Source organism: Chaetura pelagica, unplaced genomic scaffold (genome assembly GCF_000747805.2).
Source record: "Chaetura pelagica isolate M959 unplaced genomic scaffold, ChaPel_1.0 scaffold76, whole genome shotgun sequence".
Taxonomy (NCBI): domain Eukaryota; kingdom Metazoa; phylum Chordata; class Aves; order Apodiformes; family Apodidae; genus Chaetura; species Chaetura pelagica.
In genome coordinates this window covers 10,887,017-10,898,724 of record NW_009970723.1, presented here as the reverse complement: position 1 = coordinate 10,898,724, position 11,708 = coordinate 10,887,017, and the positions used below count along the sequence as shown (strand labels likewise).

Sequence of the window (11,708 nt, the reverse complement as noted above, 5' to 3'; positions counted from 1 at the left end):
CATAATGGTTGTGGCATCCAAAAGCTGAGAGCAAGAATGAAAGGGGAAATGGTGGAGATACTATTTGGATTCCAACAGTAACCTCAGCTGGGGCCAGAACCTGGGTCTCCTGACTTTAAGCTGGTTTCCTGGTAAATACACAACTTCCTTTGTGGTTCATAATTAACTCTTGAAGGAACTTGTAACAATCTATCATTATTGGGTAGAGGTTTGAAGATGTTACAGTTACTGGATTTTTATTTCAATAGCAATTTTTAAAGTGGAATCACTACAGCAAACACTAACAGTAAAAAATATGTTTTGTTGGGTTTTTTTCCCTCTTTGTCTAAATGGGTCTTTTAAGTGGTCTTTTAAGTTTCACAAGTGTACAGCTTCCTAGCTACATCTTGGTAGCTGGCATTCATATATTCCTCAACTGGCTTGTGTTATTTCATGCAAGTATTTTTCAAGTATCTTTGAAGACTACCATGGGTTTCTAAATTCCCATAATCCACATTTTACAATCACAGAAGCATATACTTGCTGAAATGGTGGGTAGCTAAATAGCTTACAACTTTCATTGTTTCAAGATTTAAAACTTGCACCCAACTGAGTTGATTGATCCAGTTGTTTAGCTTTTATTGACCTTCTGGCTGAAGAAATAGCCTTCTGCTAAATGTTAAACAGGATTTCTTTGGAGCTGCAAGGACTGTGGGCAGTGGAACAGAATCTGGGAACACAGAATGATGGTTTGATGAATTTTACACCAGAGAACAGAGTTCTGACTTGTGTTGCCTGAATCTGCAGCTCCTAGTTTTGGAAGTCTGCTGTCATAGAATGAAAGTTGAGGCTGACTCATTCTTCTATCTTGTATTTTTCTTTTTTTTCCATAGAAATGCCACTAGGCATTTAGGCAACCTGTAGCTGTAGATCTGCTTTACTACCAAATCCTTTATATATTGTGCTAAATAATGTATAGGTGTGCTGTAACTGCTGTGTGCTAGTCCTGTCAGGATCATACAAGTTGTGATTTCTTTCTCTTTGTATTCAGACTTGTAAGTAAAGCATGGTTTTTTGGTTGTTTTTTTTTGCCCCCAGAAAAGGAACATGCTGTGTCATAGCTTTATTAGGATTCAGTTTTTGCTTACTTAAAAAGTGTGATTGACTTCATATTTCTCTTGAGCTACGGTATGGCTGTGCTTTGCACTATTGATTTGTTTGTTTTCAAATTATTCAGAAGGTCATGTGTTCAGTGTCACTTAAATGACAAATCTGAAGAAAGGGTCTAAGTAGATTTTGTACTAGAGGAACCAGTTGGCCAGCCTATAAATTAATCTTTAATCAGAGACATCTAGTTCTGGCAAACATAGTGCTGTATTTCACAAGTCCTACAGGTGCCTGTTGCCTGCTCTTGCTGGAGGGATTCTGTTCCTTCTAGAGAAACAGAGTACTTCCATCTGCATGTTGTTTTAGTATCCATGAATATTTTTACTCAATGTCTAAATAATACTTCTCAGATACTTCCTCCACTCCTTGGTGTAACTTTATTTCTAAGCCACTGCCCTTACAGGGATTCTGTAGCAAAACTTGAGGTCCTAGCTTTTTAGTAGCAAAAAAAAAAAAAGCCTTTTTTTTTTTTGCCATGCCTCCAAGTCAAATGTGTGGCATAATCCTGAAAGCAAAAAGCCCTCAGAATCACAGGGTGACTGAGGCTGGAAGGGACCTCTGGACCCATCTGGTCCAACTCCTGTGCTCAAGCAGGGCTATTTAGAGCTGGTTACCCAGGACTGTATTCAGACAGCTTTTGAATAACTCCCAAGGATGGAGACTCCACAACCTCTCTAGGCAAGTTGCACCAGTGCTTGGTTGTTCTCACAGTAAACAAGTGTTTCCTGATGTTCAGACAGAACTTTGAGTTCAGGCACACTGCCCCTGCTCCTGTCACTGGGCACCACTGGAAAGAGCCTTGCTCTGTCCATTTTGCACCTTCCCTTTAGGTGTTTATGTATGTTGATAAGATCCCTCCCCAGAGCTTTCTTTTCTGCAGGCTAAGCAGTCTCAGCTCTACGTCTTTCTGTTTGTTTGTCTGTTTGACAGACACTCCAGTCCCTTAAATCATCTTTGTGGCCCTTTGCTGAACTCTGTACAGTATGTCCAGCAAGTGACTCCTGGGTCCTTTGCTGCAGAGCTGCTTTCCAGCTGAGCAGTTCCAAGCACCTACAGATGCATGGAATTTTTCTTCCCCAGGTACAGGACTTTGTGCTTCCCCTTGTTGAACCTAGTGAGATTGCTGTGCTCTGAAAGGCAGCACAATCTTCTGGCATATCAGCAGCTCTTCCCAGTTTGGTGTCACCTGCAGGCTTCCTAAGGGTAAGGCTCTGCCTCTTCATCCAGATCGTTAATGAAGATGTCGAACAGGACTGGACCCAGTATTAACCCCTGGAGTACACCACTAGTCACTGGCCTCCAATTAGACTTCGTATCTGGGCCCTCTGGGCCCAGCCATCCAGGCAGTTGTCAGTTCACCTCACTGTCTGCTTATGCATCCATATTTAGTGAGCTTCTCTGTGAGAGTATTATGGGAAAGCCTTTACTATATTCTAGGTAGAGAATATCCATGGCTTTCCTCTCGTTCTCCTATACAGTGATATGAAGTTGCTTTCTTAAAACCAGAATTTAAATATATACGTATTCTCTTTGTAGGGTGAAGATGATGGGTGAGTAATTTTACTTGCCTATGCAGTATGTGTATAGTTCTGAATATTAGATATTGGTGGGTATCTTATCTTTAACCTTCTAATGTTGTTGCCTCTATCCTGTCTGCTAATTTTTCTTGTCCTGCTTTAGTGGACTAGCTTATACCTAAGTTTAGATATATAGGTCATTACCTATATCACTGTTGTTATATTATGAAATAATAATGATCTGCTGTAACAAAATGTAATTTCTACAGTTGTATTAACTGAAGACTTTTAGTGATATTGCACAAAACTGTTTTCAAGAGATGCATTTGTTTGATGTTTGGCAGATTAGTTAGTGTTCAAAGGCTTACTGATTTAGCACACTGTGTTTCCATTGTTCCAGAGAGGACTACTAAACAGTCAGAACTACCTTTATCAAAGGAAGTTTGGGAGCCATAATCTTTAAAACCATGCTGGTTGATACCATGAAACAAAAGAGTAGCTGTTAGAAGTCAGACAAGTGGTTCATCTTGTTTTCCTCCTGTTTGTTGCAGTGACCAGTGCTAGATGATAGGTGTGTTAGAACAGACATACATACAGTGGTACTTTTCAAGCCTTAACAGTTTGCAGCTCAGGGATTTCCTGAGCAGTAGGTATTGGCTTAATATGTAATAACCAAATAGTCCTGGTTTATATCTCTTGGAATGGGAAGAGGACACACTATAATCCACAGTGGGCATGGTTAATTAGTTTTATTTTTTGTTTCCTTACTCGAATTTGTTCATACCAAGCTGGTGGTTTGTTTTGGTTTTGTTTGTTTGGGTTTTTTTTGTGTGTGTGTGTGTGTGTGTTTTTAAGTGCCTTTCCTTTTCCTCTTCTGCAAATCTTTACCATCACTATGTGATACTGAAGTGAGAAAAGCTCTTGAGGTGGGGCCCCTGCCTGATATTTTAACTTTAAAGCGTACAAATAACTTTTTAAGGCTAGAGGAGCAACTTAGGGAAAAATCCAAGAGAATCTTCTGAGTGTTTTGTCTGGGACTTTGTAGTGTTACTTGCTGAGTACAAAAAGACTTATTTCTAGAGACATGCAATGTGCAAACATTTTTATTTTACGTCTCAGTGGTTAATTCCTTTGAATGGCTTCACATAAGTGATTTTTCCTGTGTATTCTTCAAAAACCTAACTGACATTGAAAAATGTAGTCTTAAATGTGCAGAGAAAAATGAAAATAGTTTTATTTCATTGCAGAAGTTAGTTTCTGAGATGTTAGAATTTAATACTCACAAATTAACATGGTAGATGTACTGCTGTTTAACCAAAACTGCAAAATGTTAAGTTAGATATTAGCTGTTGTAAATACTTAATCAGGCAAGTTTTTGAGGGGAAAATAATGTAAATCTTGCTACATGAGATTCCTACTTACACCGCATACTGTGCTGTTCATGTTACTTGCCATCTTGAGAAAGTCTTGCTCATGTTCACTGAGTAGACATTTGAGTTTATTTTTGTAACTGTTAAGTTTCCTGACGTGCAGGGAGAAGGATGAGTGTAGATTCGATGAACTATTCTGAAACCTTATAGTAGTTATCTCTCTGTTATGGTTTAACGCTGGGCTGATGATTAAATGACTGACAAGTAGTTAGAAGGTTCTGTTTATGTCTTATGGTTTGTTTCTTTGTAAACTGTTGCTGGCATGACAGAAATACTTGACAAGGATGAATATTCCTTTAGGATGGCTGGCAAGGTAGGACTGCTGCTGACTGCTGCAGTGAACAGAGCATGTTGAACATGTATAATAAAAGTCTACTGTCTTGAAAAAACCCATAAGTCTTGGGACAGCCTGCTTACTTTAAAACATAAGTTTTCCATTCTTACAAATAAGGTAAAAGTGCAAATTGTAAACCAGAATTTGGCTTATGTAGATTTAAGCACTTGTTTAAACAGGGTAAAGTTAGTTTAAAATGTACTGAAGTTCATTATTTCTGTAAAATAATCCGTATTTTGGAGTTTCTCTGTAGCTCTCTTGCATTTTTGAGCCTTGATTGATTTTATAAAGTAGGATGTAGTGAAAGGATAGGTCCTCAGATAAACTTAATTGGAAACAGAAACTTTGAGAGAAGAAATATCTTGTGATGAATAAAAGCATCACTTGTGAAGTCTGAGCTCCTGTAGTCCTGACCTGTAGCCTCTTTGCTTGCTTAGTGTGGGTATAGCTCCTTTCTATTCTGATCTGGTTGCAGAGGCTAGAAATTGTAGGTGCTGAACTTAAAATCAAAGCAGTCTCTACTCAACTTGGACAAATTGACTTTGTTTTTCTCACAGCTGTTGTTGGGTGAAATTTTATAGGGATATTTAAAGTGTCTTAGCAGGGAAGCCCTCATCACTAAACCTTTGTGGTGAGCTAGTGCATTTTCCTGAAAATAATTTTGTGAGCAAAATATATGTTGCTTCTAATTTCATCCTTTAAAATAGTTTTAATTGCTTAGGCTCTGAAATGTCCAGGCATTCATTCTGGAGATGCATTTTATCGCAGAAAGGTCTCAGTGGAGGTGTTGGCCTTCCTTAATGCAACAATTGATTAAATCATCTCTGCCCGTTCTTCCTCCTCCAGTGCACCATCAGTCAAAATAATTGAATTGTATTGTTAAAACTAATCTGATCTTAAGCATGCATTTCATACTTTTTCCTTCAGAGGGTCTGTAGTAGTGCATACAATACCATGCAACACTACAAGTAGGAAAGCTTAGATTGCTGCAGGAAATGTTTTTGTGAAATTCTGTAGAGTTTTTATTTGCACAAACATACTCTGCATACAGAATATTTAAACACATTTTGGCTTTACTCTTGTTTTTCTGCTGGTGTAGTTTTGTGGTGGGTATTCATGCAAATACTGGTGGCAGCCCAAGGCAGGGAGAGGAATGAAACCAGCAGCCCAGCCGGGGACCTGGTGTGGTATTCTGCATCACATTCAAGTCCTCATGGATCTCTAAGCTTATCAGGAAATACTTGGTAATTTTGCTGTTACAGCAGTTATATACAATGTGGTCAGAGGATGATATAGTTTTTACTTCTTTTTTTCTTCTTTCTGTAGGAGAGTTTAGTACTTCCAGCATCATCAGTTCTCTCTTCCCACCCCTTAAATGCTGACAGCAGCCTCTTTTCAATAATGTTTGATCTCATTTGACTTGCACTTCTTGCAGATAAGCCTGTCATGACCCGGGTAGGGCAACCCAGGGAGATTGAGATCGGGCCCCCTTGCTTTCTAAACTCCTTCTCAGAGAGAAGCCTAGGTGAGGTTGGATTGAATCTTTGTCTCAGACCTGGCCCTTCCAGGGAGAGTGATTAAAATGTCAGGTCCAAGGAAATTCTCAACCGTCTGATACGCCTTGATCAGATTAAGGTGAAATGACACTCAAGGTCTGTATTTCAATTAGGCTTAATTAAAACTGTAGAAGGAATATCGGTACTTCAACTGTTATCTCAGGCTTCAAGATCATAAAGGCTGACATTTAGATCACAAGAGTATAATACATGTATGTTTAAGCTGCACAACCTGAGAAAAAAATGTGTGGTTAGGCCTTGTGTTACTTAATGGTTTTAGGAAGGAAGAGAGAGAGAGTAGAAGAAAAGTGTAGAGAGATAGATAATAGAAAATCACCAGTCTTGGATCCAGTGTTGGGCCAGCCAGTGGGGGAGAGTTGGTGTCAGTGAGGCTCCCCAAGCCCACCATTGCAGCCCCCCCATTTTATAGGCCTGATTTCTTTATTTTGCAGGGATGACCAAGCATGATTCAGTCGTAAGACTGAGTAGCTGGAGTGGACCTCTGCCCCTCCATCCTTGTCCTTATCTCAGTTGCTGTACATGCAGGGCATATGCAGCCATCATCGTTGTCTCCATCCTCTTAGGCAGGCCTTTTGGGATGCAAACGAGACTTTGTTCTGAGGGGTTACAGTGGGTTTTCGATGCCAACTGTAGCAACCTGAGAAAAAAATGTGTGGTTAGGCCTTGTGTTACTTAATGGTTTTAGGAAGGAAGAGAGAGAGAGTAGAAGAAAAGTGTAGAGAGATAGATAATAGAAAATCACCAGTCTTGGATCCAGTGTTGGGCCAGCCAGTGGGGGAGAGTTGGTGTCAGTGAGGCTCCCCAAGCCCACCATTGCAGCCCCCCCATTTTATAGGCCTGATTTCTTTATTTTGCAGGGATGACCAAGCATGATTCAGTCGTAAGACTGAGTAGCTGGAGTGGACCTCTGCCCCTCCATCCTTGTCCTTATCTCAGTTGCTGTACATGCAGGGCATATGCAGCCATCATCGTTGTCTCCATCCTCTTAGGCAGGCCTTTTGGGATGCAAACGAGACTTTGTTCTGAGGGGTTACAGTGGGTTTTCGATGCCAACTGTAGCAAGTACAGGTCCTGAGGGCTGGTCCCTCACAACCTACTCTCTTGAGATTGGTGCTACTAGTAGATTCACTCAGTATGCAAATCATAGCTTTCTGGGTTTATTTCTTTCCTATCCCTTCATAAAAAGGAATCTGATTATTTTTTTTATAAATTGCAAAATGTCTGTTTCTTTGGTAGCACTGAGATTTTGTGACCCAGAGCTCAGATAAGGAAGCTTCAAATGTTACTTGTTGACTAGTCTAGTAACCATCTCAAATAAAGCACTCTTATATTTGCCATCAGCTTTCCATATAGGCAGTGCAATGAACTTAAATGTAGGCTTTTCTATTCTTGTGCTTGCCAAGAGGAGAAATGTTAATGGAAAACTGCTCAGGATTTCTGTGGAAAACTGTTAGGTGATATGCCTAAGACATGAAACTTAAAGAATATTTAACATGTTGTGTTATGCAGCAGATCCCTGATTACTTTACAAAACCATACAGTAAGCCACAGAGTGTATGCCATTCATCTTCAAGGCTCATTCCACATTTTCCCACAGTAGTTCACTCTTGTCAGGCACCTTGCATGCAGATTGTTTATGTTCTCTCTTTTCTTTTTGTGATTTATCTTCACAGAATTTTACCTTATCTATGTATGCCATCTTGGCCTGTGTGAAGTAGTTGTGCTTGGAAATCGGGAGTGTGAAATTGTCTACTTTGAAACTGGCAGCTTGGCATGGATAGCAAAAGGCAATTCTAAGCATGTTCCCTTCCTTCCTGCTGCCCTCTCACTGTAGTCCTTTCTTGTGCTTGAAAGTTATTTCTATCAGCTTAAACACCTTGTTTCTCAGACACACATCTTCTTTCTGATTTCCCTCAAAATAAGCACTTAAGAGTTGATTACATTAAGACTTGGTTGTTTGGACCTCTAATCTGTAATCTTTCTTGTGCTCAGGGTTTGCAAGTAACAGAAGTCTGTTGTCCTTAGCAGTCTGTGTAGAAACTGAAGCAAAGCAGGTGAAAAGGAGGCATTTAAACAGGGCTGGTATGGAAAGGTGTTGCTTATTACGAAAGAGATTTCTATGGATTTGTAGGATGAGCACACTGCCAAAGTTGTGATTACTTTTTTTTTCCCCTCTCTCTCTAATTAGGAAGGCCTTGTATTATTTTTACAGTTTTTATAAGAGTATATTGTAAGGTATTATAAGAGTATCTTTGCTGCCTAGAGGGGATCTTGTCTAAGTGGATCAGAAATTAGCTTAGAAACAACTATGTTGGTTTCTACTTTTGGACACCATACCCTCCAGGCAGGAGTGGTCTGGTCTGTGGGTTTAGCCCTTTTTTGGGTTCTGATCTTTGCTTAGGTACCAGGAAAGGAAGGTGGAAGTACTGTAGGAAACCTTCTTTCCCTTGTAGTAGAGGTGATATTTTATGTAACCCTTTATTTGATAGTGAATTTTCTCTGGTTTGTTTCTTCTACTAGTCAAAGTTTGTTGTTTGATGCTGGCTTTTGTACCTCTGTTTTCCTGTCTTTTTCTGAGAAATGAACTGCCATATTTTTGGCTCTGATGTGGCACATACGTGGATTTCCTAGAAAATTACAATCCTGTCTGCTTTCGGATACTCTAGTCAAGGTTACACGAGGCAACACATGTGTATCTACAGATAATGCTCATTACTTCATGTGCTGATTTTTTGTGTGAAGTTGTGAATGGCAGTAGCAAGGCAGGAGGAGTGCTTTTTGACAGTGCCTTGCAAAACATGGGTTTTGTGGTAAGGCAGTAGCTAGAAGGGAAAAACAAGAAAAAACCTGCAAAGGAGAATTCAGATTTGAAGTTGAATGCCACCTACTTCTTATATAGACTCAATATCAAGTAGTATTTACATCAAGCTTCATTAAATGTAGTGGCAGGTTGTTCCCATAATGCTTAAGTGGATTGATACTGTGGGGGATGTCTTTCAAGCAACAGCTTAATTTCTTTTTGTTTCAGATTAAGGGAAGTTTCAGAGAAGCTGAACAAGTATAATTTAAACAGGTAAGGCATATCACATGCTGCTGTAAATCACTTTGGAAAGTACAGTTTTTCTAAACTGCAACAAGAGGCAAAGGCCTGTACTTCCGATATAACCTTAGAAAGCCTCAATGCTAATGCTAAAGTTTAGAACTGCTTCAGATAAGACAGTTCTTATATTAGGAAGAAAATGTTAGGTTTTCAGTTATGACAAATTATATTATTAAATATCCTCCTTATGAAGTTGCTTCTTAATTTGAAGTATAGCCCTGTTGTTTATTGTTGAGCAAATTAAATTAAACTGTATCACCTTTTAAGGTTCTGCACTTTCTGTGTTTAATGACCAAAAATACATTAAAGTTATTTCATCTAGTGTATGTATTTAGTCATTCTTGAATATTTTTTGTATCAGTCATCATCGGTGCACAATTTTTCCTTCCATATACCCCTTAAAAAAAAATAATCAGACTTTTAAAGTTTAAAAATGTTTTACATGCTCACTTTTTGTTTTCAGCCACCCCCCTTTGAATGTATTGGAACAGGCCACTATTAAACAGTGTGTGGTGGGACCAAATCATGCTGCATTTCTTCTTGAGGTAAATTACTTAAATCTACTCAGATAACAAACTTGAAACCATACAGTTAAAACTAGTTCTTCTAACATCATATGAATTAACATTCTTCAGTAACTGAAGACCTGGTTTTGCTTGTACTTTTTTTTTTTTTTTCTAACTTCTTTTACATTTCAGTTTTGGACACTCATTTTTCTTCTTTTCAATACAGGATGGTAGAGTCTGCAGGATTGGTTTTTCAGTTCAACCAGACAGATTGGAATTGGGTAAACCTGATAACAATGATGGGTAAGAAAAGCTTTTCTTCATATTAAATAATTCTTTTGAACTGGGTAAGCAGCTTGGCTGCTGTTTGTTTTTTGTTTGTTTTTAAACTAGATTGCTTTTGGAATGTGTATTTTGTAGATATGTACTGGTTATGGTGATGCAGCCAAACAGCCTAGCTTGACAAATTAATGTAGGAATAAATAGTAGATGTGATTCTAAAAGAAGTGAGACAGGATCTCTAACTTCAAAAAGTAAACCCCACCAAGAATAATCCTTAAGAAGGAAGCTCTTAAGTTGTTAAGCCTCATGTAGAATCCACTCTGAAAGTGGTCCCATCTGGAGAGGCTGACTTTCTCGACCTGTTGTGTTTAGGCCAGGTAAGTCCCCATTAACAGGACTATTTAGTGATTTGTATTTGAATGTAAACCACTTCCTAATATCAAAGTAGTATACTCAGACTGAGGTTTATGGATGGAACACCTGGTGATTACAATTTGTACATATACGCTAACTGAGAACAGCGCAGTGGCTAACTCACATCACTAATTAGCTTAATATGTATTTGCAACTGTGCTGTTATGGTTTGCCAATGTACATAAGAACTTTTAGGCATGCTTTCCACTTTCTTTTTCCAGCGTACTTCTTAATATACAGTTAGATTAGCTTGGAATATTCCCCAAGGGTGTTGCTTAAGCTGGTATGTTACCAGACTAAGTCCCTGAGAATTCAGACCTGGGATTCCAGGTTTTGTTCTTAACCCATTTGGGATTGTTTTGTGACTGATTTACCATCTTTTACTTTCAGTTCAAAGTTGAGCAGTGGCTCAGGGGCAGGAAGGACATCCAGGCCAGGCAGGACTAGTGACTCCCCATGGTTTCTGTCTGGTTCTGAAACTCTGGGCAGACTGGCAGGCAACACCCTTGGGTAAGTTTTGATAGGAATGAGGCTGCAATCTGTTTGTTCCATATTTGAGTATATGTGTATACACATATATAAATTGTATGCAGTATGTATAAGGGAACGCATAATTATAGCAGTTGTGTAGGTAGGGTATGATGAAAAAACTTCATTGACTTGGTTAAAACAGCAGATACACAAATGACACTTCAGTACCTAGGATATGGAGAGTTCTTCGTATGTATGTGAAGAATAACTTGATTTTTGGCTGTGTTGTGTGTGAAAAATAATTTGATTTTGGCTGTGTTGTCTTTTAAAAATGTTTTTTAGTTCCTTGATTTTTGAAAAGCAGTTTTTTATAGGGATGCTATCAATTAAAACCCTGATAGGATAGCAGCATAAAGTAAAATCAGTGCATTTATGCAGGAGGAATCTTTATTATCTATGTTTACAGACCTTTGTGTGCTTAGTTTTATTGTGCCTTTCTTTCCCCTACCCCAAGTAATGAGCTTTGTTTTGTCAGTTACAGTCTTATACACATAGTATTAGGAAGGGAGCATTGGGAAAAATTTGTCCCTCGGAACCTTTAATATTCTACTATATGCAAAGTATATTGTACAGATTAATTTTCTTTATCATTAGCTGTAAAATGGATGGTGTCTCTTTCATATAGCAATGTAAATCAATCTTCATGTAATTACAGTGAACCCTTTGTTACATGCTTTTGCAAGACATTTTGAACAGTGCTGCTTCCTAAGTGACACTTGTCACCCTAGTGACAAGAATTGCATTTACAAACTGGTTTCTGCATGTGAATGATCTGTTAAGATGGAGGAACTACAGCTTTTACACAGAAGTGAAATTGTTGTTCATGTTACCAACTAAGCTAATTTCATCGGGGGCTTAGTTACATGAAAGG

At 38.7% G+C, this 11,708-nt stretch overlaps 1 protein-coding gene across 1 annotated transcript in view; it reads left to right on the top strand.

The window, feature by feature from the left end:
- The first annotated feature begins 9,037 nt into the window (after positions 1-9,037).
- Positions 9,038-11,708, top strand: part of UBR5 (ubiquitin protein ligase E3 component n-recognin 5) — a 64,981-nt gene continuing 62,310 nt past the window's right edge. The window contains exons 1-4 of the mRNA XM_010006461.1: positions 9,038-9,077; positions 9,568-9,649; positions 9,837-9,913; positions 10,697-10,816. The gene's annotated coding sequence lies outside the window, so the exon portion shown is untranslated. The remainder of the gene's footprint in view (positions 9,078-9,567; positions 9,650-9,836; positions 9,914-10,696; positions 10,817-11,708) is intronic.